Genomic DNA, 25,413 nt, shown 5'->3' with positions numbered 1-25,413 from the left:
GTTAATAGTTTAGCGCTAAGCACCCATGCTGGATACAAGCTTACAATTAGGTAACACGCCATAATCCACAGTCACTTCCACACTTGCCTTCCACATCCAAGGCTCTGCTTTGTGCGTTTCTGACCTGACATGTTTTCATTAAGACCTACTCAGTAGAAATTAAAAAACGAAACAGGCAGGATCGGAGGTCAACCTTACCTTAGGAGATATTAATCCTTGTTAGATCAGAGGCTGCTTGAGGGCCAGAGGGGGTGTGTCTTGGCTGCTTGGCAGGCAAGGGAGTCTTGGTTACTAAAGTGGCTCTCTCTCTTGCTCTCTATTGGAAGGAGGAATGCACCTGCCGACAGAGAAATAACATCAAGGCTTGCAATAAGTTCTGTATTCTCAAGAATAATTTTAAACCCAGTTCATATACTTCCTGCGAATGCTAATGCGAAGCAAATTTTGACATCACAGGGATGTTTTTGCAGCGAATGTTTCGCAGGAGTTGAGCTATTGCAAAGTCAACTATTGCAAATTATTTGTTGGGAATTAGTGACGCCAAAATTTTTATCGCATTCGCATTGGGATTCGCAGGAAGTATCAAAGACTATCGCGTTTACACTCAATCCAGAAAGGTGGATTGAGATCCTGCACTTTTATCGTGACCACTGAACAAGATCTTATGTCACGTTTACACCAGTGCTTATAATTACAGGGTTTCATCGTTATTTATAACACTATTTCTATTCTATTCTATTCTATTACTCTTTTATCATGAGTCCTAAAAGAAACTTTTCCATCAAACTCCTAGACTGACAAACATGTTATGAAATAAGTGGTTTATTTATTCCTTTTCCTCAAAAAAGAAGAGATCTCTCTTGAGAAATATAGAGGCGTTCATTTGAGTTCTTAAAAAAAAAAAAAATAGCTACATCCTAGTGTCAGGAGAAAGTGTGATAATTCCAAGGTAGAGTTACAGGCTAAGATGGATTTATTTGGTAATAATAAAAAGTTATTTCAAAACCATTGATTACATAATGGCATAATAACTTTATCTTTGGTGAAATCAGAGATACCAGCAACAATTCTAGTTTTATTGACTTGCATAACAATTTGGAGGCCAAAAGAGTTGATGACTGCTTAAACAAAATATTAGTACCATGAAGCAAGACATTCTTGTTGAGTAGTACAACCATAAAACTAAAGGGCCTACAATTAATACCACACCAAGAGTGGCTTTTAGCCTTGTTTGAGTTGTTTAAAGGGTTTGGGTAAACTTACAAGGTTTGAAGACAATGATAGTGGAAAGCTTCCCTTCAAATATTACTTACTGAGGTGCTGTAGTTTTTGAGAAATGAGTAAAACAATGTCATGAAAATACGTTTGTAAATGCTTAAAATAATTTTCGCCTCATGAGACAAAATTTTTTTTCATGACATTGTTTTACTCATTTCCCAAAAACTACAGCACCTCAGCACGTAATATTTTTACGGAAGCTTTCTACTATCATTATCTTCAAACTGTGTAAGTTTAGTGTAAATCTGTGGACATTGTGTTTTTTGTCCTACAAAAAGTACATACACCCTCTAAGTTGCATGAACACATTTTATTTTATTTTTACAAACCCACACATTTTGCTTCTCCTTGTTTTTAAAACATTTGTCGAATGAAAACAAGAACTTAGTCATGGCTAAAAGGTTTCACAATTCATTCAAATTAAGTTCCAAGGAAACACTAAAACAATCCATTAAAATTAGTCGATTCACTGAATAACTAAAACCTAACTTTTCTTCGATGTTGGGTATGTTTTGACTTCAGATGAAATTGCCATAGGGTTAATTACCCTTCAGCAAAAACTGAAAACTCTGCAAGTTCTTTGTGTAAATTGGATGAAGTTTGTTTTTAATGACATTCAATACTGCAATCAAAACATGTTTTGTCTTTCTAGTCCACTCGATACAAATTTTACATCACTCAATTACAGTCTAAGAAAATGTCAAGGCAATAAACAAAGTACTCTATTTGATAAGGTTTGAATAATTAAGTAATAGTTGGGTAGAATGTCGTAGTAACAAAAATAAACCAATGTTGACTTTTAGAGCTGAATTAATCAAAGGCCATAGAGGTGATTGCCTTTGTGGTTGCCATGGGTCTTGTCCTTGCCCTTTCAAAATATTCCCCACATATTTACTACGAACATTTTCCAATAAAATGTACTTTTTTTTTGCAATACCAGGGCTGTATGCTTCGTTTTTGAAAGGGCAATGGCACCAAGGCGTTTTCTTCTAGGTAAAGGGCATCCTATGATGAAAATGCAAATTTGTACTGGAGCATTTCAAGGGCACCAACGCAATGACCAGGGGCAACAGAGGCAATCGTCTTCGTTGCCTCCATGAAGTATCAGGCCTGCAATACAATATTAGATTGAAGGACCTTTTTCTCAATGTGTTTTCATTTCTCAAAAGCAAATCTTGTTTTACCTTACTGTGAATTTTTCAAATCGTTCGCAGGGCATTAAAAAATGTTTTTGAAAAACCTTCCCCATTTATAATATTACAAAATTACAAAGTGGCAGCAGATACAATGCTACCAGTCCCCAAACAATTACTGTTAACTTTTTGTATTAATCTTAACAGGGAATATACAAAGATAGTCCTTCGGAACAAAGGCACAAATCTCACTTTCTAATAAAAAAGAGGTGTAGTTTTTGTACACAGCCGGTTCATTTTGAAACTGCTTACTGATGGTCAAAGATTTTGAAATAAACATTGCTCGGGGCCAGTAGGCAGAGTTTTCTTTGCATAGCCAAACATAGGCTATTTGCTTAGCGTGAGAAAACAAACCCAGCTCCCTAGTGAAACTACACGGGGGGAAGCGTTCAACACTCATATTGGCTCACGGCCTAAAAACCTTGCAAGATTCAGGAAACATTCATGTAGAAAACAACCTCCGGGATTGAAATCCTGAGAGATTTCACACTCTTTTTTTTATCTTCATTTTTTTTGCTGGGGATTTTTTTTCCTTTTCTATAGTCACTGATGACATGGTGTTATTGTTTTGCAATGTTCCCGGGATGTAGAGGTGGGAAGCCCCGCCTACTTCAATACAGGAAGTGTCTCTCAAAACGCTCATGTATGTGAACATAACAGATATTAAAAGAATTTCCGCGGCTCAATTACAGCTGCTCCACATGTTTCCTGTGGTTCGTCATCTGGATTGGATTAAACAAAGGTGACAGTTTTTGTTTTCTGCCCGACTCTGGATCCTTTTACATTTTGTGTAAAGAAATCTGCCTGGCTCTCTGCAAGAGGTTCGGACATTCTACTCTAGAGATGGAAAGGTGCTATCATGTAGCTATGGAATTCATAAATGCAGACTTTGATAAATAGTCACATACACTACATCATGTAGACATAAACCTCAAAGCCTCAAGTACAATGTTGTACAAATGTATGCAAACAAAATAGTATGTGATACATCAAATCAAATAGAGGCCGTCAACAGTGTAGTTTGTTAGTATAGTCTGTGTGTTTGTTTATTTGAGCAAACAATAGCAACAACAGATAATATGTTATTAGTAATTTGTAATTATTATTACTTACACGTGAGTACAAAAAAATGAGAAAAAAATATCTGCCAAATGAAGTGATGTTTTTAAGTAAAGATACGATAAAACTGTCATTATTGAAAACATGAACTAATCTGAAAGTTTAACAGATGGAAAAAAAGAAAGAAAAGATTCGAACTGCCTCTAGACCTAGCTACCGGGAAATCTTGGTGGTCCAGTTGGCAAGACACTGCTCTAGAATTGCAAAGGTCGTGGGTTTGAATCCCACCCAAGTAATATACCTGTGATTTTTCACAGAGCTTAGGAAAGTACTGAGTGTGCTAACACACATCGGTGTGTATAGGTAAAACCAAAATGAATAGTCTGAAAGATCTTAAAAGAACTTGAGAGTATTGACAAGTTAGCGAGCTAGAGTTGCTTTGATCTCCAAAACACAGAAACTCAATTCTTAATACTACAATTGGCAATGAACTGAAACTGATTCGGAAAGGTTGAACGTGTTACTTTTATCAATGACCATTTAGTTTTGTTTTCAGACAGTTCTTTGTGAGGTCCAGCTGTGATATGTGTCTTTAAAGAGAAAACGGAGTGAATGTTTTGTCAATAAAGTCTAGTGAGTCAGTTGAAAAGGTCAACCCCTCTTGGGCTGAACCCAACACAGGCTAGGAATGCTTCCCATGGCAATGCATGGTGCTGACAGTGATCAAGCATGTCAATAGGCCAAACTTATATGGATTGCAGGAATTTGCCAATGACTGGAAAAATCTGAATGGGAAACAAGTTCACCTTTTGGAATGCCACATCATTTGCACCAACGGATAAGCTGATTTATTATGAAGGCAATGTTGGCTACGTATCCCCATGGGGGGAGAGGGGGGAAGAGGGAGGTGAAAATCAAACTCTATTTTATGCTTACAGTGAAAAACATGAAGGGGTAGAAAAGAAAGCACAGTTTCTTTAATGAAATAAATGCATCGTGAATGTTATTTAGTTTTTTCCCCAGTTTGATAGGCACCGTAGAGGCATATTTAGAGCAGAAAAGGGCAACAGAAAATTTGAGGCCAGAAAAGCAGAGAGGAATAAGGGCTACAGGAAAGAAATTTAACCAGTTTTTGAAAATCTAAGAATAAGATCAGACAATTAACACATTTACCAGTTAGCAAGCACAAAGAACACCCTGAAGGTCACTATACATTCTGCCCTATTTATGAAAAGTTCACTGTAAATATCAACATTTATAAAAAGTGACAAGCTCCCAAATTAATGACCTAAATGTCACATGGCTCAGGAAAGTACTGAGTATACAGTGCTAACACACATCGGTGTATGGGTAAAAACCAAAATGAATGACCTAAATCTTATCATATCGTTGGCTCAGTGCTATAATAAGGAGGCTAATGGCAAATGTCTTATCCCTAATGATGAAAATATGTTAAATAAAAAATGCATAGGGGGGTGGCTATAGTTGAAAAAGAAAATCATCAAATCCACCAATAAGTGTTTTTTTTTTTTCAAAAAAGATTGTTTATATTTGCCAGACAATTACTTTGGAGACTACTCTTGATCAAGAAACTACATTTTTGAGGACCTCTAACACATGCAAACTGAGGTTTGTTCCTTGCTTTGCAATGTCAATGTTATGATTATAAAAAGGTAACAGCAACAAAAACTAAACATGTTGGCATTTACATTGATAGAGTAAACCATGGGTTAATATTTCAGCTTCACATAATCACTTTTGCTCCTTTTTAAAATGACTAAGACCAAGTCAAAAGTCCATTGACAATAAATATACAAGTAACTGATGAATAACGCACCTGCAAGGCATCTCAAATCAGATTTAACAAACTTCCATTCAATGCTAAATACATACGTGTCAAAATCAACGAAAATATAACCATCATTGAAACATCACAACACTTGACTAAACATCTTGAAGTGGTGTCCCCCCCCCATAACAATACATCTGGTACTTAACAATCAACCAGTCAGTATTTTTTTAAATAAATTTATTTATTAAGGCATCAAGTCATTTTTAGAAGACCATTATTTGAAATGTTTCCCAAGGTTACAAGACCTTGCCAGGTGCAGCTGTCATGGTTGATTTATCATTAAACCGAATAACATTATCCACTAATGTGTTCAGACAAATGTTTCCCCTGTCATTCTCACAGGAGTGCATAATCACATTGACTCCAGATCTAGCACGGAGGGGGGGGGGGGGGGGGGGGACACACACTACTGCTCAGATAATGTTGTTACAGTAAAAGATTTCAGAAGATAATCTTCTAATTTAGAGATAACAGGTTTAGTGACAGGCTATACAGATGGTGTCAAACTCATTAATACAAATTATAATTTGGGACTCGGCAAAAAGAAAATCTGGATGTGTCAAAAATGTGGAATCTTTTCGAAGAAAACATGACAAATGTGTCAAGATGTCTTAATTAGACAGATGGGGATCTATTTCAGACGCTCTTGCGTCAGTCAGCAGTGTGTTTCCTACTTCCTAGAACCATGGAGGTTGAAATCATAGAGTTATATATAAGAACTAGAGGGTGCACGAGTGATGCTTCGTGCACAAATGCCACGGAACCGCAAGATGACAAGCGCGTCATTCTGCACGCGCGTTGAATATGAAATACACGTTTGAGTTTTTTTTTATTGAACGCTCACGCGATGCTGTTTGTTCAACTTACCAAATGGCCGCACAAACACACGCTGCAGACCTACCAAGTCTCACGCATTAGGCGTGAGACTCACACATTTGGGCTCTGTCTCACGCTCACACGCACAGCAACCATTTTCTCAAGCAGACCGGGAAAAAAATAAAAATTAACGACATGCATCGCCAAATCGCGCTCGTGTGTACAAAAAACGCAATCTACAATGTTTGCACAATCTTCAGATTGCACGCAGTTTATCAGAATCATCATTCTTGTACAAACAGAGCGCAAATTTGCAGATTGCGCACGCTTTTGCTCTTCCAGCAGGTTCAGCTAAAATTCGGCATAGCGCAAAACGCTTATTGCGCACAAGTTTTTCCCGATTCGTTTAGCAAATTCGTTAAATGCGCTCCACTAGCGAAGACACAACAGGCAGAGGAAGTGAGCGGAGGATTTGGACATCATTTTTAGTCGATTTATTTTTTAGTTTGGAAGGAAATAATCTGACACAATCGTACCTCCACATTCACAATCAACATCTCCTGTGTACCTCAGTTGAGTTTTAGTTATTCTGAAGAGGTTTTTGATGCATTTTGAAACACTCTTTTGTCCACAATTAAATGTCTGATTTTTTGTTGATTTTATAAAAAAAGAAAAGAAGTTGGGCAGCGATTTCGAAAGGCCTTCTAAAACTGGCAATTTATTTTATTTTTTCCGGGGGAGGGGGGTGGGGGGTTGAGCTTTATGTTGATTTTATAAAAAAAAGAAAAGAAGTTGGGCGGCGATTTCGAAAGGCCTTCTAAAACTGGCAATTTATTTTATTTTTTCCGGGGGAGGGGGGTGGGGGGTTGAGCTTTGAAAAAACTCACGCATAGCTGGCCTTTGGACTTGGCATCTCTGACGCTGTGAGATGCCAGTTTTGTCAATTTAGAAAATGGCCGCCTGGGCGCATGCCAGGTTCTTATATATAACTCTATGGTTGAAATATATTGAAGCATTCGTTTTGACGAGAAGTGTCATGTCACTTAATATAGTGCTTTAGTAGTTGTCTCGTTGTACAGTGTTATTTTTAAGTTGCAGGTAGATAAAGTAAACAGTTATCTTACTTTTATTGATCCAGAGGTGGTAGCTCTGTCAAACAAAAGAGGGCAAACACAAAGCGAACTATAAGAGTACTTCTGCACGTAAATGCACTTCACATTTTTTTATGTAAGAAAATAACTATCAAAAGTGATAAATAAAAAAAATAGATTCCTTTGAAAAACAAAATGAGATCGTTTGGAATGTTGACACTGGGAGCCCACGGGGCATAAAGTGTTTTTTTTTCTTCTTCAAAGAGTACAGACAATGTTGTGTGTTGTATTACTACACGCGTGCCCTTTACTAACTGAGCTAGTTGCCCTATGTTGGTTTTATTACTTGATAAACATTTCTCAATCAATTTCTCCTGAGGAAATAATGCGCCACAGCTATTTTTTAAATGATGCAAAGGAAATGTTTCTCAGAATTATTGTAAAATAATTAATGTCTCCTTTTGTTAAAATATTCAGCCATAATATTGTCAATAAATTAAGTCAGTAATGGTGATGAATTGAACCACTTTCAATCAGATGAAAAAGTTTGACGAGTAAATATAAAACGAACGGAAACAGTAGCAGCAGGAAGCAAGCCTAAATATCAGACAGCTTTCATAATTGCTGGAGAACAAAATTTATCGAGCAATATTTTTCTGTTCACCAGCTCGGACAAAATTGAGCCCCAGTGCATTGCCAATATTGTTCTTTTCCTTACACATCTACAGCTCATGTATCGTGAGAAATTGGACACATATTGGTAATTCAAAACTTACCGCTGAGTAACTCGGCCTTGCAACGAGGTATCGCTCTCCTCCTGGGAAACTGCCACGGGTTAGGTTTATAGTCGCGGGTCTCACTCCGAGGAAATAAGGTTTTTTTTTGTAAGTCAACATTCGACTGTATTATTATGAGTGGTTATGAATACAGTGGTATGACCATAGGGTTTGTGATGTGACCCTTATAGTAACGCACTGGGATGGTTGTTATAAAATAAAGGAGGTTTGCTGTGTGTAGTTACACCTCAGAGGTCGTATTGGGCTACCGGGCTGTAAGTTCTGGATGTTGCACAAACGAACAGTTTTTTTTTAAGACACTGGACATTATCGGTAATTGTCAAAGACCAGTCTTCTCACTTGGTGTTTCTCAACATATCCATAAAATAACAAACCTGTGAAAATTTGAGCTCAATCAGTCATCGAAGTTGCGAGATAATAATGAAAGAAAAAAACACCATTGTCGAACAGAGTTGAGTGCTTTCAGATGCTTGATTTCGAAACCTCAAATCTGAGGTCTCGAAATCAAATGCGTGGAAAATTACTTTTTTTTTCTTTTCGAAAACTGCTCCACTTCAGAGGGAGCCATTTCTCACAATGCTTTCCCCATTACTCGTTACCAAGTAAGTTTTTATGCTAATAATTATTTTGAGTAATTACCAATAGTGTCCACTGCCTTTAAAGGAAAAATTGGTTTACATGTAGAGCAAAGTCACAATAGAGAATCTAAAACCAACCGTCTGTGATAAACACAAGCCAGTGATGACAATTCAAGGACTTTTTTTTCCTTGCTTGCACAGCTAATTTCAACATAAATTTCTAAGTTAAAACCCCTTAAAGGGCAGGTACACGTTTGGTAATTACTCAAAACAAGTATTAACTTAAAATCTGTGTTGGTAACGAGCATTGGAGAGCTGTTGATAGTATAAAACATTGTGAGAAACGGCTCCCTCTGAAGTAGCATAAATTTTGAGAAAGAGATAATTTCTCACTAAAATAGTTAAAGACTTCTCGCTAGAAGTCTTTTATTCCTATTCGACACACAAATTCGTCCAACAAGGGTATTTTTTCTCTCATCATTTTCTTCCAACTTCAGTGACCAATTGAGCTCAAATTTTCACAGGTTTGTTATTTTGTGCATGCGTTGAGATACACCAAGTGAGAAGACTGGTCTTTGACAATTACCAAACGTGTTACCATCCCTTTAAAGGGAGGGTATAATAAATCTTCCCAAAATGAATGACCATAAAAACTTACTCGGTAAGAAGCACTGCAGATGTTGATAATGTGTTACACTTTGAGAAACAATTCCACCCTAAAGGAATGTGGTTTTACAGAAAGGGGTTCAAAAGATTGTCAATCTGAGAAAGAAATATTCTCAGATTAAGTCTTCCAACTATGGATTATTCCTCCAGCATGGACTGACATAGCTGCTCGAGATTTTCAACAAAATCTCAAAAACACTCCTAGGCCTACCAACTTTTGAATTGAAGTTTAATATATATTTCTACATTTTATAAAAGATTACCACAATCGAATGGTTCACCTTGCCTTTAAGGTAGCTCTGCGTGAATGTGCATGGGTAGAAAATAAAAATATCAAACCACTACAAAAAAAAACATGAAAAGAAACACTTAATACCCCTACTTCCAGCTGTTCAAATATGTATTTTGTCTCTTTCAACTGGCTTGATGCTCTTTTGTTTATGTAGCTGTGTGGATGTATGTGCCTTTTACACAAGTCTATATTATTTATTAGCAATTTGTAGGCACTCGGTGTGCAGGTACGGAATTGTACAGACACCTTGATGCCGAACCTCTATAATAGCATGGAACTTTGTCTTGATGGTTCTTGAAAACGAAATGGAAGAATAATTTAAGATTTAAAAAGAAACATGATTTTTGTCTCCGGTAGTGAGTTTTTCTCAGGAAGATTTTTCTCAGGAAAACTAGCTGCAACCTTCCAACAAATGAAGTTCCAAACTTGAATAGTGTGATCCTGATTTTCTTTTATTCTAAAGGCAGTGGACACTATTGGTAATTGTCAAAGACTAGCCTTCACAGTTGGTGTATCTCAACATATGCATAAAATAACTAACCTGTGAAAATTTGAGCTCAATCGGTCATCGAACTTAAGAGATAATAATGAAAGAAAAATCACCCTTGTCATACTAAGTTGTGTGCGTTTAGATGGTTGATTTCGAGACCTCAAGTTCTAAATCTGAGGTCTCCAAATCAAATTTGTGGAAAATTACTTCTTTCTCAAAAACTATGGCATTTCAGAGGGAGCCGTTTCTCACAATGTTTTTTACCATCAACCTCTCCCCATTACTCGTCACCAAGAAAGGGTTTATGCTAATAATTATTTTGAGTAATTACCAATAGTGTCCATTGATGATACTGACAACATGTTTCAGAACTAACACAAAGATCTGTTTTCAAAACGCCAAAAAACGAAAGACAGATGAATTCTCCTATGAATGTGTTTTTCATCACCAGCTCTCAACAACATCTAAGATCACAGGTGATAATCTACAGAACATCTTTTGGGTTGATACAAATTAACTTCAGACTCTTTAATAGTCACAGTTGACAGATTGGAGGATGAGGTTTCAACACTGTAATTTCCGGATCACCTCTTATAGAAATGGAAAAAAACAGTTGAGTTATGAACTGGCATGGCATAGCAAATTACACTAAAGGATTTAGGTACTTTTTGTAACACAAAACACAATGTCCACAGATTTACATTTTAAAAACTTACACCGTTTGAAGATAATAATAGCAGAAAGCGTACCTTTAGTTGCTGAGGTGCTGTATTTTTTAAGAAATGTGTAAAAACAATGTTGTGAAAATACGTTTTTACATGCTGAAATAATTTTCGTCTCATGATCACGGGGACAATTTTATTTCAATGATTTTTTTTTATTACTCATTTCTCAAAAACTACAGCACCTCAGCAAGCAGTATTTTCAGGGAAGCTTTCTATCAACATTTTCTTCAAACTGTGTACATTTAATGTAAATCCGTGGACATTGTGTTTTTTGTCATACACAAAGTGCATAGACCCTTTCAACACTGCAGGGAGTGAAGCATGTGATGAATGCTATCAAGTCTAGTAGTGGCTTTGGCTATGGCTAATCAATGCATCTGACTATACTTCAATACTGCAGCTGAGAATAACAGACAGCCATAGCCGTTAACAAAATATTAACGCTCAGTACAATGTTTTTTCTTTAAAACTCTAAATTGCCTAACTGCATTTTAAGTAAAGACTTACTGTTTGAAAGAACATTCACTCTAACAATGGACAGAACACAGCTTACTTCAACAGAAAAATATTTAGATATTTTTTATTAAAAACTTTTCAAATTTGCTCATGGTGTGTTCTTGAAAACTGCATAGGTTTTGTATGAACATTTTCTTCCCAAAACTACATAGGTTTTGTATGAACATTTTCTTCCCAAAACTACATAGGTTTTGTATGAACATTTTCTTCCCAAAACCGCTGTTCCTAACTTTTCACAAGAGTCACCGATTTGACATCCATTTATCAACTTAAAACATGTCTAGAAAACTTGAGCCAACATAGTGAGTTGCTTCTTGAATGTATTTTGGTTATTACAACCCCGTAAAACAACATGGCTGACAGAAGAGAGTGCAATAGACTGGCAGCCATCAGCTGGAGTTGATGAAGACAAACTAACCATTGATGTTAGAAGACGAGTTGCCATCATCCTGACATTCGTTACTGTCAGGTTGCTCCGATTTCAACTGATCAATTCTTAAATTACGGCTCATCAAACTGAACAAGTTGACTGGAAGAGAACATCCGAATGGACAATGTTCTCTTTCAATTCATTGCCAGAGAGTGCTATGCACACTTCAGCTGACAGTGATGTAGACATACATGTTTTTAATCCACTTTAGTTCACGTTTCTCTTGTGCACAGCCACAATCATGGGTACACATTTTTCCATGTTCAGTTTGCATAACCACAACATTTGAAAACCACTGATTTAGCAGCAGTTATTTCAATGTTATTTATATATCAATTAACAATCAAAGTGTTAATGATGAATAAAAAGTGCTTGATTTTGTCAAATACAATACAAGATCTGCAAGGAGTTACTCAATCCTTATCTGTTGTTCATTTGGAGTATATTGTAAGATAAAAAATACCCATTATGGTTGTCATTTTACATCCAGCTTCATCCTTCAACAATTAGCTGAGAGATAGGGGAGAAAGCTACCATAATCTCCTTTGTTTATTCTTATACAGTAAGCACAGATCCAAAAACTCAGTGATCAAAGATGTGTAGTTAATTTTAAGTTAGGCAAAAAAATCACTTAATAGTGGCCTGACGTTTTGACCCTAGCAGAGTCTTTCTCCAAGGCTGAACTTTAATTAAAAAAGAAGAAAAAAAAACACTATAAGTTACAATGCAATAAATAAGAGGCAAGTTAATCATGTAACAATAATTTCATGACCTTCTTGAGTCCTTGTTAATGACCTACTTTTAGAGTAGCCGCTGTGAATGACCATGAAGGACTGCAGGTCATTATTGGGCAGTGAAGAATGGGTCATCATCCACTAAATAAAAAATACCTTTTAACATAAATATTTAAAAACATGCAAAATAGTTTTTATCGTTGCGGTACCCGCTGCCAAAACATAGGATTCGAACTGCCTCTAGCTGCCGGGCAACCTCGGTAGTCTAGTTGGTAAGACACTGCTCTAGAATTGCAAGGGTTGTGGGTTCGAATCCCACCCGAGTAACATGCCTGTGATATTTTTTCACAAGACTCGGGAAAGTACTGAGTATACAGTGCTAACACACATCGGTGTATGGGTAAAAAAAAAAAAATAATAATAAAATAGTTTGTGTTGCCTTTGAGATGTACACGAGAGCACACAGTTACTATCAGTAGCGCTTTTTGGATTCAAATTTCGGGGGATCAAATCTGATACATTTTTCCATTACCACATTATATCAAAGTGAAATGGTTTTAAAAATCTATTAAACTATTGAAAGCTGCTGTACGCAAGTTAGTTTTTATTGCCATGAATTTGACGAGTGATTACCAAATGTTTCTATACCTTCCCTTTAAACCCAGGTCTCTCTTGGACCCTCCCTATATCCCTCCCCCAAACTGAGACAACAATCCCCAAGCTGTTCGATCTACCGACTCTACAGATGAGCTGATTGAAGATGACTTTTCATTTTGTGGGTTACTGGGAAATGTATGTCCCTCACAGGAAGCAGATTACAACATATTAAACCCAGTAGTATCAGGGCAAGGTTGATATAACTTGCCTGTCGTCATCGCACTACCCTTTGCTTGAGAAGTTGACAGTCTATAAACCCAAGCCTAAAGGCACAATTTTCTGGAAATGTATCTTAGAATTTTTGTTATATTTTAAGTTGATTACTATGTTTCTTTCCAATAAGGGACTGTTATGTAAAATATATCATTAACCTTCAGTATCAAGTATCAGCGAGCAAGGACAGTTTTCTGTGAATGTTGGTCATATTGATAGGACAAATTAAAGACAGGGATAAAAGAATGGTGATCATTAGCGAGCTCTTTAATGGCCAGGTCCTCATCACACAGCCACAACCCTAAGTTTTAAATGGCCATTTATAAATACATTTTTGGTTAAAAAGCAAAACCATTAAGGACAAACTCCAACTGAACTGGTCTTTTTGCCGAACAACAAAACACACACATGGATGTTCACGATATTTTTTTCTTTTAAACATACATCTTCTTTCATGACATTTCTTTAGGCTGGCTGTATGACTGAAAACATTGCGATCGGAATGAATTTCTTCTTTAACAAAATAATTTAAAATAAACAAATCAAAATCGATGATGTACCATACCTTTAATATGGAATCTTAGCTGTCTTTGAAATGATTTGAGTCAACAATTTGATATCTCTGCTTAAGGCATTACTCTTGACTGTCTGCAAGTAAGAATCTTAAGGTCACTATGTATGATGTACTTTGGTTCCTGAAGGTCTGATTCTCAACCTTGAAGGGCAAGGCGGTTTCTCTTATTAAAGGGCACTCCAATGAGAAACATTGCACTGGAAACATTTTCAAGGGGCAACAAGGCATTGTACAGAGCCATTTAGTTGCCTCTGTGATATATTATACCTGTTGTAAGGCCAAGTAAAACGTTGATAATAGTTCATCCCATTTTCAGACCATTAAGCCCAGTTCATACTTCCTGCGAATGCGAATGCAAAGCGAATCTTGACGTCACAAATTCGCAATGAACAATTCGCAGCAGTTGCCCTCTGCTCTACTCCTTTACAAATAATTGCTGCGAAAGGAGGGTGTGACGTCAAATTCACGTCAAATTCACGTCAAATTCGCTTCGCATTCGCAGGAAGTATGAACCGGGCTTTATCCTTTCAGATTTCTAAGTTCTGTAAAGCCGGCATATTTTTAGTATGGCTCTTTCCTTCTTGAAAAAAAAAATATATACAAGTTACACAATTATTTAAAACACTTTGATGAGAATAAAAAAATCTAAAATGATATTCCGCCTTTGACTGGATGCTAATTTAGTTTATGATGCATTATAAATTTTTGTGAAATAACAAAAAGCATGTACACCAAACGAATTTGAAATTCCATCGGATAGTGTTTTTACTTTGTTTTTATAGCCAAGTACACCATGCCGAGAGCATTATTGGTATGTTGGTTCGCAAGTCACGTATGTCTTTGACAATGTTGACTTTGTGCGTGCTTTGAAAACTACAGCCATCAAAGTAAAAAGGTAAAACAAAGTTTACATTTAGAAAAAGGAAGAGCTATTAAAAACACTTTTCTCTTTTCTTAATCGATCATGCTGAGGATTTTGAGAGTGGAATGTGATCATGTGTTCAAGTTTAGGGTCAGTGTACTGATCTACTATAAAATAAACAAAATCTCCATTATAGACTAGGTCTTATAGCTCGTATAGTTTCTTTTTCTCTTGATTTACTGAATTTTTAGGAAAGGTTAAATTACTAGACTCTACAACAATCCATACAGCATCGCAGAACAGCAAACGTTTTTTAAAAGGATTCTTACAGTAGAGTCCCGCATAAGCTGACCAAACTTGGAATTTTATCTTGACCAGGGCAGTGCCATTTTCATTTTGCAAAGGGCACACTTGTTGGAAAAATCTTAAACTCACTGAGGAATCTTTTGAAGGGGAATCTTAAGGTCAAGATCAGGGCCCAATTTCATAGAGCTGCTTAAGCACAAAATTTTGCTTCAGCAAAAAAATCCTTGCTTAGTAAAATCAGATTACCGGCCAAGACTCAACTAAATTGTTATGCTAAGTAAACAACAGCTAAATACCAGTCACAAGCAATTTATATGGCATTACATTTTTGCCAGTAACATGTGAAAAATAAGCATGCTATTTTCCTGCTTAAGCAAATTTTTTGCTTAAGCAGCCCTATGAAATTGGCCCCAGAGTAACAGAGGCCATGGTATACATGACTTTAGTCGTCACTACATGCCTGAAACTCAATTCAACTCTCTTATGGTACCGTTTAAAAACTAGATCCTTACCCCTATACTTCCTTCCCTTAATCCTTCAACAAGTTTATCACCAATTACCAACAATATCAAATTTCCAGCTTAAGCTCTGGGCCTTAAGACCAATGTGAAAAATGTCAATGACGCATTTTGCCGAAATCCATTAACAGGAAACTTGTCGCTGCTTCTCTGAGGGCTGTAGCCGATCAGTATTATGGGATGGCAAGTTCAATAGTTGCTCCATAAGAGCTGTTTAGGGTGTGAAAAGGGGTCTCCTAGTATGACATCATAACTTTGTAACTTGTTGTTAACGGCGCTAGGATAAGAAGTTCAGAACATCTTCAAGTCACTATAAATAGCCTTCCCATCCCGAGACACTTGTGATTGCATCTTCTTTGAATCTGCTAAAATCTCTCACTATTAGCTCTTGGCTCTTGGTTATTTTTTTGCTATAACAATTAGGCCACACTAATATGACAACCTCGTCTCCAACCGCAATTATTTAAGTTGAAATCCAGTCAATATTGCCAGGCTTCAGAGCCAACTTTCACAAAAGCCTGTAAGCACAAACTCTTGCTAAGCACATACAAATCTTGCTTAACAGAAACTGGTCAACCAGCCGAATTTCCATCAAGTTTATTTGTTGCAACTGGTACCCCACTCTAAGCAGTGTTTTCTGTTTATCTGATTAATGAAACTGTACAGGTCAAGGTAGGATTTGAACCCGGGTCCACAGAAGTTGGGGAAGGGAAAAACAAAAACTGCTCCAACCAAAATTCTTTGATGAATTAGGAATACATAAATGGGTTAGTGAGAGTATCCTTAGGTCATGCATGGTGTGCTTGGTTTACTGTGGATGGGTAGCATTATCCACACACTATAAGCTTTACGGAGATCCTCCTAGTGACCTCCACAGAATCCAACCAATCAATTATAACCATCCCATAAGCTCTTAGATAATAACTTAACGTACCGCTTTGACACTATGGATGTGACCTACAAATAGCTGGCCTCTGTCCACAAAGTACAGGTTTGGGTTTCTTATCCCTCAGGAAATAAATCATAAGATTTAATCTGAGAGCTCACTGATTATAAAGTTTATGACAAAATCAATCCTTCAGAGAAGTGTTCCATAATAAGTACAAAAACACTTCAAGTGTGAGAACAGGTTAATGTAAATTCAAAGAATACAAACTACTTGAGCACTTTTTTTTTTTTTTTTTTTTTGGTATCATGAGCAAGCGCCATGAGCGTTTTTTTTGTGGCGGATACCGGCGCTATATAAGACTCCGTTATTGTTATTATTATTTCTGAGAAGCTGGAGGTAGCATGAAATTATTATTCAAACAAACCGGATGCTGAAAACATGTGTAGCAGTAGATACCAGAAACCTAATACAGAAGCCCAAACTGTGGTCATGTTGCAAGCAAGTAATGTAATAATGTTTAGGGTCTCATTTTACAGAAGAAGGTTTTGTCTACTCTACAGGGGCCAAGGGCCGTATGGTTTACTGTGAGTCACATCCCTCGAGCAAACCACAGATAAAGTCCAACTCCTTAGATTTCCTTGTTTCACTAAAAAACAGTTTGCGCAGGAAATAAATTAGAAATGGTACGTCTAAAGATGACAGATCTTGATACTAAACGTCCATTGAAGTGACAATTTCATCAACTCTCTAATGTTTTCCAGGCAAGATAATAAAAAGTCACATTTCCTAAGCTGGTTATTGTCAAAGACCAGTTGTCTCACTTGGTGTAGTCCAACATGTGCATCAAATAACAAATCTGTGAAAATTTGGGCTCAATCGGAAGAAAAAACGCACCCTTGTTGTACAAGTTTGTGTGCTTTCACTTTCAGATGCCCGAGAAAGGCTTCAGGCCTGAAGTCTTTCTCAGATTCAAATATTTTAGTGAGAAATTACCTCTTTCTCAAAAAACTATATTACTTCAAAGGCAAGTGCCTTTAAGCTTTACAGATGCTAAAAAAAAAAAAAACACTACTAAGTTACAATTCAAAATCAGGAAAAAGATATACTGCTAACATGACTGAGTTATATAAGAGCTTTTTTAAAATAAAAAATCTGGGTTGTAATAAATGCTGTGACAGTTCTACGTAAAGTGTGATAAATCACACAAGATGTAACACCTCTCTCTACAACTCCGATCCAAAACTGCTCCTTTAACCTAACAAAGAAACATTAAATTGGTCTGTCACGATATAAAAAACCAATGACTATAAAATGAGTTATTAACTTAATTAGGGTAGATGGGTTGGACTGTGAGAGATGGGCCTGCAAGGCTCGGCAATGAAAACATCTAGATGCCTTGCCTCTCTCTACTTACTCCACTAATGGCTTATTCAATTAGATATAACGATTGTACGATGGCAGCTGGTGTAGTTGTCTTGTGATTTATTGTTAGGATCAAGTTCATATCTTAAGTGGGATTGATCGTCCGGTGTTTCCAAATGTTGGCCATGTGAAGATGATTTGTATTCAAATGATGAACAAAAAATACTAGTCTCATCAAGAACAATTTAACACATAAATTATATTATGTAGACTTTGTTCATTTATCCATTTGATTTGATGTTTATAAAGTCATTTAATTGTTACATGATTTTAATCACAAAATGTTCCTGTCCATAATAAAAAATTCCTGTAGTGTTTTTTTAATGCTACTTTTAGAAGAAGATGGTTTAAAGAAGATGTTTGTTTAATATATTGCCCCAGTTAAAAAAGGCAATTATTAACCCAAGCAAAAAGTAGACAGAATAAATCTTATTTCTCACTTTGTATTTAAAACTCAACTGAAATGAACAGAAGGTTGTACTGGTAAACTACTTTTGGTATTACACTCAGATTCATTTCAAATGAAATATGTCAACATTCCCAGTTGGTCTCATGATCAATCTACATTTTTTTTGCGTTGGGTACCCAAACCGTCTCGCATTACAAAACCAATATTCAGCTCCCGTTGCTGCAAGTAAATACCGAGACTAATAACGAACTTGCCATCCAGTCCTCTCTATCTAACATAAAACCCCGAACCCAAAGCTTTCTTCAACCAGAGTGTTTGCAGAGGTGAGGTTAAATAGACTTCCCTCTGTCGTTTTTAAGTAGATATTTGCTAATTTTCAAGCCGTAGTCCTTGAGTCAGTTTGTAAAAAGCCTGGATGCAATTACTGCGCTACACGCTGATTAACAAAGAAATCAGTCTCCAGGTATGGCATAATTATATTGAGTCTCTCGCTCCTAAAGCCGCGGGCTAAAGCGAGCTTCCGTCGTTCACAACAGTGTGTTTTATAATACGCAGGGCCGGCAGCTCGGGCCGAGCCATGATTCATTCAGGACGACGTCGCTGGTGCTGCATTTCTCCCTAACGCTTGATAGATACTTGAGACTAGCAGGCCATTAAAAGCTTCTTGGATTACCTAGGACCAATCAGCGAATCAGCAGGCTGGGTTGGGTTGATCAGCCAATCATGAGACTACGCTCGACCGGATATGATCTGGTGTGATAAACCATTATCAAGGTATCGGAAGTGTCTCAGAACCACCCCCCCCCCCCCACCGTCGCTCCTTATTATTCTCTTTTCTTCTAGGATGAAGCAAGTGAATAATGCGATGCTTGAAATAGTAACAAAGCATGAATCATACACTAATGAGCAGCAAATTAATGTTTGTGAAAAGATAATTAAAATAACAATGGGTTAAGTGTCTTAAAGATATCACGTTAGCTCAACATATTTATGTGATTAAGACAAAATTTAAAACACAAATAAACTGAAGATTTGAGAAATGTAATTCAAATTTGTACCACTTCACTGAAAAGGAATCCAGTCAGTTATACATCTATAGTTTTTATTTTTTTTATTTTAAATGTGTATTTTATATCCCATGAGGAAGACTTCTCTGAAAAAAGGATTTGTTGTTGCTTGATATGCTGTATTTTTGTACAAATCTCTTATTTTTCTTTTAGGTTGAATTTGTTATTTTGAATACGCAAACCAGATTAAGCAGCTCTATGAAATTGGGCCCTGGTCACGGCTAATCCAGCACGGACCCTACATGGATCTACACGTTTCATTACAAAGATCCATCTGTTACCAACATTCTAAACTGCAGCTCCCATCCACATCACACACCGACCCAAAGTGGACCAACCAATTTCTGAAATTAATCAAAAGTCATTATGGTAATGAGAAGGAAACGACACCCACCCCACAGCTGCCAGAAATATCATCAACATCAATAGACCCTGGCTCTATCAATCTCACGCCATAAATTCACGGTAAATATGAAGCCGAAAACAGCATGTAGAAAACAGTCATTTGTGACAAGCGCTGGTGACATGCTCAAGTAGCTTACGGCAACGGTGGTGGGTGGATATAAATTGATCACTGGCCGCTGCTGTTACTATAAATTTGTAGTCAAGCAACTCATCTCCATCACGTCGTAGAATTAATTTGAACTAGAAACTCTCAGCTAGCCAGTCAGCCTAATACTCATCATGTTTTTGCTTTATGAGTGAACAGGTGATAATGTGTACTTTTGCTGGATGTGAATCCACTACTTTACAAAATTACCTAAACATGATTAATTTCTAATGATGTATGATAAATGTTCTCAAGCTCCCTGCATACACAAGACCAAAACATTCATTCATTCATTTTCAATACAAACCAACTGGCAGCACAGAGCTGAATTATGTGTCATTATTATAGAAGGTAAAAATATTGATAAAAATGATATTTAAACATGATATTGATATTGAATACTGAATATTGATTTTCTTGAACATGTTTGAATTCTCACTTCTCACAATGAGACCTGGGCCCAATTTCATGGCTCTGCTTACCGCCGAATTCTGCGCTTACGATCATGATTCCCCGCTTACTTACGTGCAAGCGCCGAATTTCTGTGCTACTGCTAGCCTTGTAAGCGTAGAATGCCTAATAACGTGGAGTCCGCACGCGCAGAAGCCAAAATTCGCCGCTAACCCGTGAAATAAGCTTGCTGTAAGCACAGAATTTCCTGCTTCCGTAAGTGCCGATTCTGTGCTTACGGTAAGCAGAGCCATGAAATTGGGCCCAGACTATTTAACCATCCAGCCTCAATTTCAGTCAATGGATAAATGGAAGACTAGATGAAATTATCATGATGACTTAATCATGATGGCGTTAAGTCTTAAAGACTTTCCAGACCAGTTCTAAATGCCCTATAGCAGCTTGAACATTGCTTAGAGACGTGAGGTACATGTAGCTTATGTCTGTATGGCACTATGACATCATTTATAATGGCTGTACAGGCCTAGGTGCTCATCTTCAGAAAAATGGAAGTTTGAAAACATGTGGTCAAATCTTAAATGGGGAAAATAGACTAAAAGGAATATAAGAGAAGTAATCACCTTCAATTGTTATCATATCTTGGTTTCAATTTTGTGCATGAAAATAAGTTCTTTGCAATTAATACAAAATCAGTTGCAGTGTTCAAAGCAATTAAAGACCTATATTCATTCAAACAATTTTGAAGAAATCACAAAAGAGGGCTCACATTTTGTTTTTAAAGAAAGCAGATTCTTTTGTGGTTTCCGGACATTTTAATATATTTGTTGAAATCCTGTGTCTAAGTCACGTTTTACACGACACAACGTCCATGAAAAGCACATCATTTCAGACTGAAAGGTTTCTCTGGAAGACGGATACCACTTCATTTAACAAGTCAATTTTCAGATTGATAATGAATGTCTTCAGATGCTGCCCGAATATCTTCCAGAACAACTGGCCAAATGAGTTTAACCTTACAATAATTGGAGTCTTATTAGAGTGCAGACAATGGATGGTGAAGCCAATGGAGTGCAGTCGGGCCTTCAGTCCTTAGTGATTAGAGAAACCAAAAAGGGGAATCTGAGATGGAGAATGATATCTTGAAGTGTCGTGGCCGAGCGGATAAGATCACCGAATTCAAACTCTGGTGTTTCTGATCAGCAGAGCGTGGGTTCGAATCCCCAGCCGTGACATTTGTGTCCTTAAGCAAGACACTTAACCATTGCTTCGTCCTTCGGATGGGTCGTAAAGCCGTTGGTCCCATGTGTTGTGTAGCGCATGTAAAAGAACCCAGTGCACTTATCGAAAAGAGAAGGGGTTCGCCCCGGTGTTCCTGGCTGTGGCTGCTTAATGCGCCGTAGCACCTTGTAAACCCTTATAAATTAGTGCTAACTAATTGGGTCTCAAAATTCATCACTGCAATAACCTATCTTTCTGAAAGTTTGTATATACTCAGCGCCTTGAGTACCTTGTTTGGTAGATACGTGCGCTATAGAAGACTTTGATATTGTATTATTGTATTGTATTATCTGCAAAGTAATAAATGTACCTCATGGATGCAGGGACAATCATGACAGAGAAATTAAGAAGCTCTGTTATCAAAGTCTTATCAACAAAATATCCAGACAATGTCATCTTGAGTTAGTATTATCTGCAGACCTTTAAATTTGAAGGAACTACACTAATTGGAAGACATTTTGAATGTTTATTTCCTATAATCCAGTACTTTCATCCAGTCATTTTCCTAGGAAAATTATACTGGCCTTTTGCTGGTAAGTAGAGCGTCCACAATCAAAGTGAATTTTCTCGTATTTTGTTCTTCTTAAGAAAGCACCCACCACATGTATTAGCTGAGCAAATTAAGCAGTGAGCCATAAATGAAAACTAACAAGTATTTAGGAACAACCTACACCTGGCGGTAATAGTATTTTGGCTTAAGTTCTGTATCACAGTAAATCTTGTGAAAATAAAGCCAAGAACTCATTTAAACCAATGATTTTAACTTTAAGACAGCATGTAAGTAGACTCAACTAAAGCCATCACCCTATGCACCATCATCGCTCCATGCCCCCTAACATCCCCTGACCCCCTGCTACGCTCACCGTACATATAAATGAAGCAATTACTGTTTGGCGTGATCAATGGGCACACCAGAGGCTAAAAGACGCTTAAGCCGTCTGAGCTTTACATGTAGCGTCACAATGAACATCCTGCTCAGATTCAATCCTAATCAGCACTCTACCACACGCTGCGTCAGCCATAACCGAGACTCTGCATACACTAGAACCCAAGGAGACTCAATGAGTCTTCTCAGGCTCTCCATACAATGATCATCATAAGGACCTAAGAAGTATCAGGGCTTTACTCATCATCTAGGACTTGAGAAGACTCAGGTCTTTAATGAGTTAACTAATCATCTAGGACTTGAGTTTACTCATTATCTAGGAGGACATGAGAAGACTCATGGCTTTGTTAAGTTTTCTCAGGCTCTCCAAACACTGATCATTTAGGACCTGAGAAGAATCAGGTTTTTATTGAGTTAACTAATCATCTAGGACTTGAGTTTACTCATTATCTAGGACCTGAGAAGACTCAGGGGTTTGATGAGTTTTCTCAGGCTCTCCATTCACTGATCATCTATGACCCGAAAAGAATCAGGGCTTTAATCATCATCTAGGACTTGAGAAGACTCAGGTCTTTCATGAGTTAACTAATCATCTCGGACTTGAGTTTACTCATTATCTAGGACCTGAGAAGACTCAGGGGTTTGATGAGTTTTCTCAGGCTCTCCATTCACTGATCATCTATGACCCGAAAAGAATCAGGGCTTTAATCATCATCTAGGACTTGAGAAGACTCAGGTCTTTCGTTAGTAAACTCATCATCTAGGACTTCAGTCTACTCATTATCTAGGACCTGAGAAGACTCAGGGCTTTGATGAGTTTTCTCAGGCTCTCCAAACACTGATCAGGACCTGAGAAGAATCAGGTCGTTATTGAGTTAACTAATCATCTCGGACTTGAGTTTACTCATTATCTAGGACCTGAGAAGACTCAGGGGTTTGATGAGTTTTCTCGGGCTCTCCATTCACTGATCATCTATGACCCGAAAAGAATCAGGGCTTTAATCATCATCTAGGACTTGAGAAGACTCAGGTCTTTCGTTAGTAAACTCATCATCTAGGACTTCAGTCTACTCATTATCTAGGACCTGAGAAGACTCAGGGCTTTGATGAGTTTTCTCAGGCTCTCCAAACACTGATCAGGACCTGAGAAGAATCAGGTCGTTATTGAGTTAACTAATCATCTAGGACTTGAGTTTACTCATTATCTAGGACCTGAGAAGACTCGGGGGTTTGATGAGTTTTCTCAGGCTCTCCATACACTGATCATTTAGGACCTGAGAAGAATCAGGGCTTTACTCATCATCTAGGACCTGAGAAGACTTGGGTCTTTACTGAGGTTACTCATCATCTAGGACTTGAGTTTACTCATCATCTAGGACCAGAGATGACCAAGGGCTTGAATGAGTTTACTCATCTTGGACCAGAGAAGACTGAGGGCTTTAATGAGTTTACTCATCATCTAGGACCTGACTTTACTCATCATCTAGAACCTGAGATGACCAAGGGCTTGAATGAGTTTACTCATCTAGGACCAGAGAAGACTGAGGGCTTTAATGAGTTTACTCATCATCTAGGACCTGAGAAGACTGGGGGCTTAAATGAGTTTACTCATCTAGGACGTACAAGGATTTTGAGCTTTTTACTCATCATCTAGGACCTTGGAAGACTCTAGGCTTTAATGAGTTTACTCATTATTTAGGACCTGAGAAAACTCAGGGCTTTTATGAATGTACTCATCATCTAGGCCCTTAGAAGACTTGGAGCGAGGCTTTTATGAGTTTGCGCATCCTGTAGGACCTTTGAAACACATACATTTTGTTTATTTGTTTAATGTTGAGATTAATCCAAGATTTTCAACCACTTTTGATTTGTCACTTCAAATTACACAGTTCCGACTTGAAATCTCATGATACTTGATAAAAATTAATGATTTCACACAACTCTATCAAAGGCCACAGAAACTGAATAATTAGCTACATCCTTTTTCCCCAAGGAGTCTCATCGTCAAGTGTGACTTGTGTCTCTCGAGTAAGACATATGAAGTTTAAGAGGAAAATCAGTTAGTGTTTTTACACAAAAGGTGACTTCGCTTCACCTATCAGGAAATCTACCCTCTCTTGAAATGTTTTAGTTTGGCTACTCTAACAGTCTCGACACTAACCGTACAAACCGTACATCATTTACATTGCCATGGACTAAAGATCTTAATCATTGCATTAGAAAGTCCATCTTCTTAAAGTCTGATCTTCTTTCCATGACCCCAAGGGTCAGTTTGTGTCTCCCATGAAAAGAGAGTAGCTTATATGTAAGCTTGCGATAATGTTATGGTCATGCTGTGCCAACAAACGCCACAAGCATCGTTGCATATAGACTGGTAGATTAAATCCAAATGAATACATAATTTGTTGAGCAATGGTGCAGTCAACTGTAGATCCATCTTAATACAACCATGAATCATTGGATTCTTGTCTCTTAAAGGCAGTTGACACTATTGGTAATTACTCAAAATAATTATTAGCCTAAAACCTTACTTGGTAACGAGTAATGGGGAGTGGTTGGTAGTATAAAACATTGTGAGAAACGGCTCCCTCTGAAGTGGAGTACTTTTCGAGAAAGAAGTAATTCGAGACTTCAGATTTAGAATTTGAGGTCTCGAAATCAAGCATCAGAAAGCACACAACTTCGTGTGACAAGTGTGTTTTTTCTTTCAATATTATCTCGCAGCTTCGACAACCGATTGAGCTCAAATGTTCACAGCCTTGTTATTTTATGCATACGTTGAGATACAGCAAGTGAGAAGACTGGTCTTTGACAATTACAAACAGTGTCCAGTGTCTTTAAAGGGAAGGTATAC

General features: G+C 37.4%; 1 protein-coding gene across 2 annotated transcripts in view; it reads right to left on the bottom strand.

Annotated features, from left to right (window-relative positions):
- LOC139941467 (uncharacterized) overlaps positions 1 to 25,413 on the bottom strand; it is a 168,287-nt gene that overhangs the window by 114,271 nt on the left and 28,603 nt on the right. For both annotated transcript variants that reach the window (XM_071937985.1, XM_071937984.1), the window contains one exon: positions 199 to 337. The gene's annotated coding sequence lies outside the window, so the exon portion shown is untranslated. The remainder of the gene's footprint in view (positions 1 to 198; positions 338 to 25,413) is intronic.

The sequence above is a fragment of the Asterias amurensis genome, chromosome 9 (assembly GCF_032118995.1).
Source record: "Asterias amurensis chromosome 9, ASM3211899v1".
In the NCBI taxonomy this organism is placed as follows: Eukaryota; Metazoa; Echinodermata; class Asteroidea; order Forcipulatida; family Asteriidae; genus Asterias; species Asterias amurensis.
Note: the sequence above shows the minus strand (reverse complement) of the source record. Positions and strands in the feature narration are given on the sequence as shown.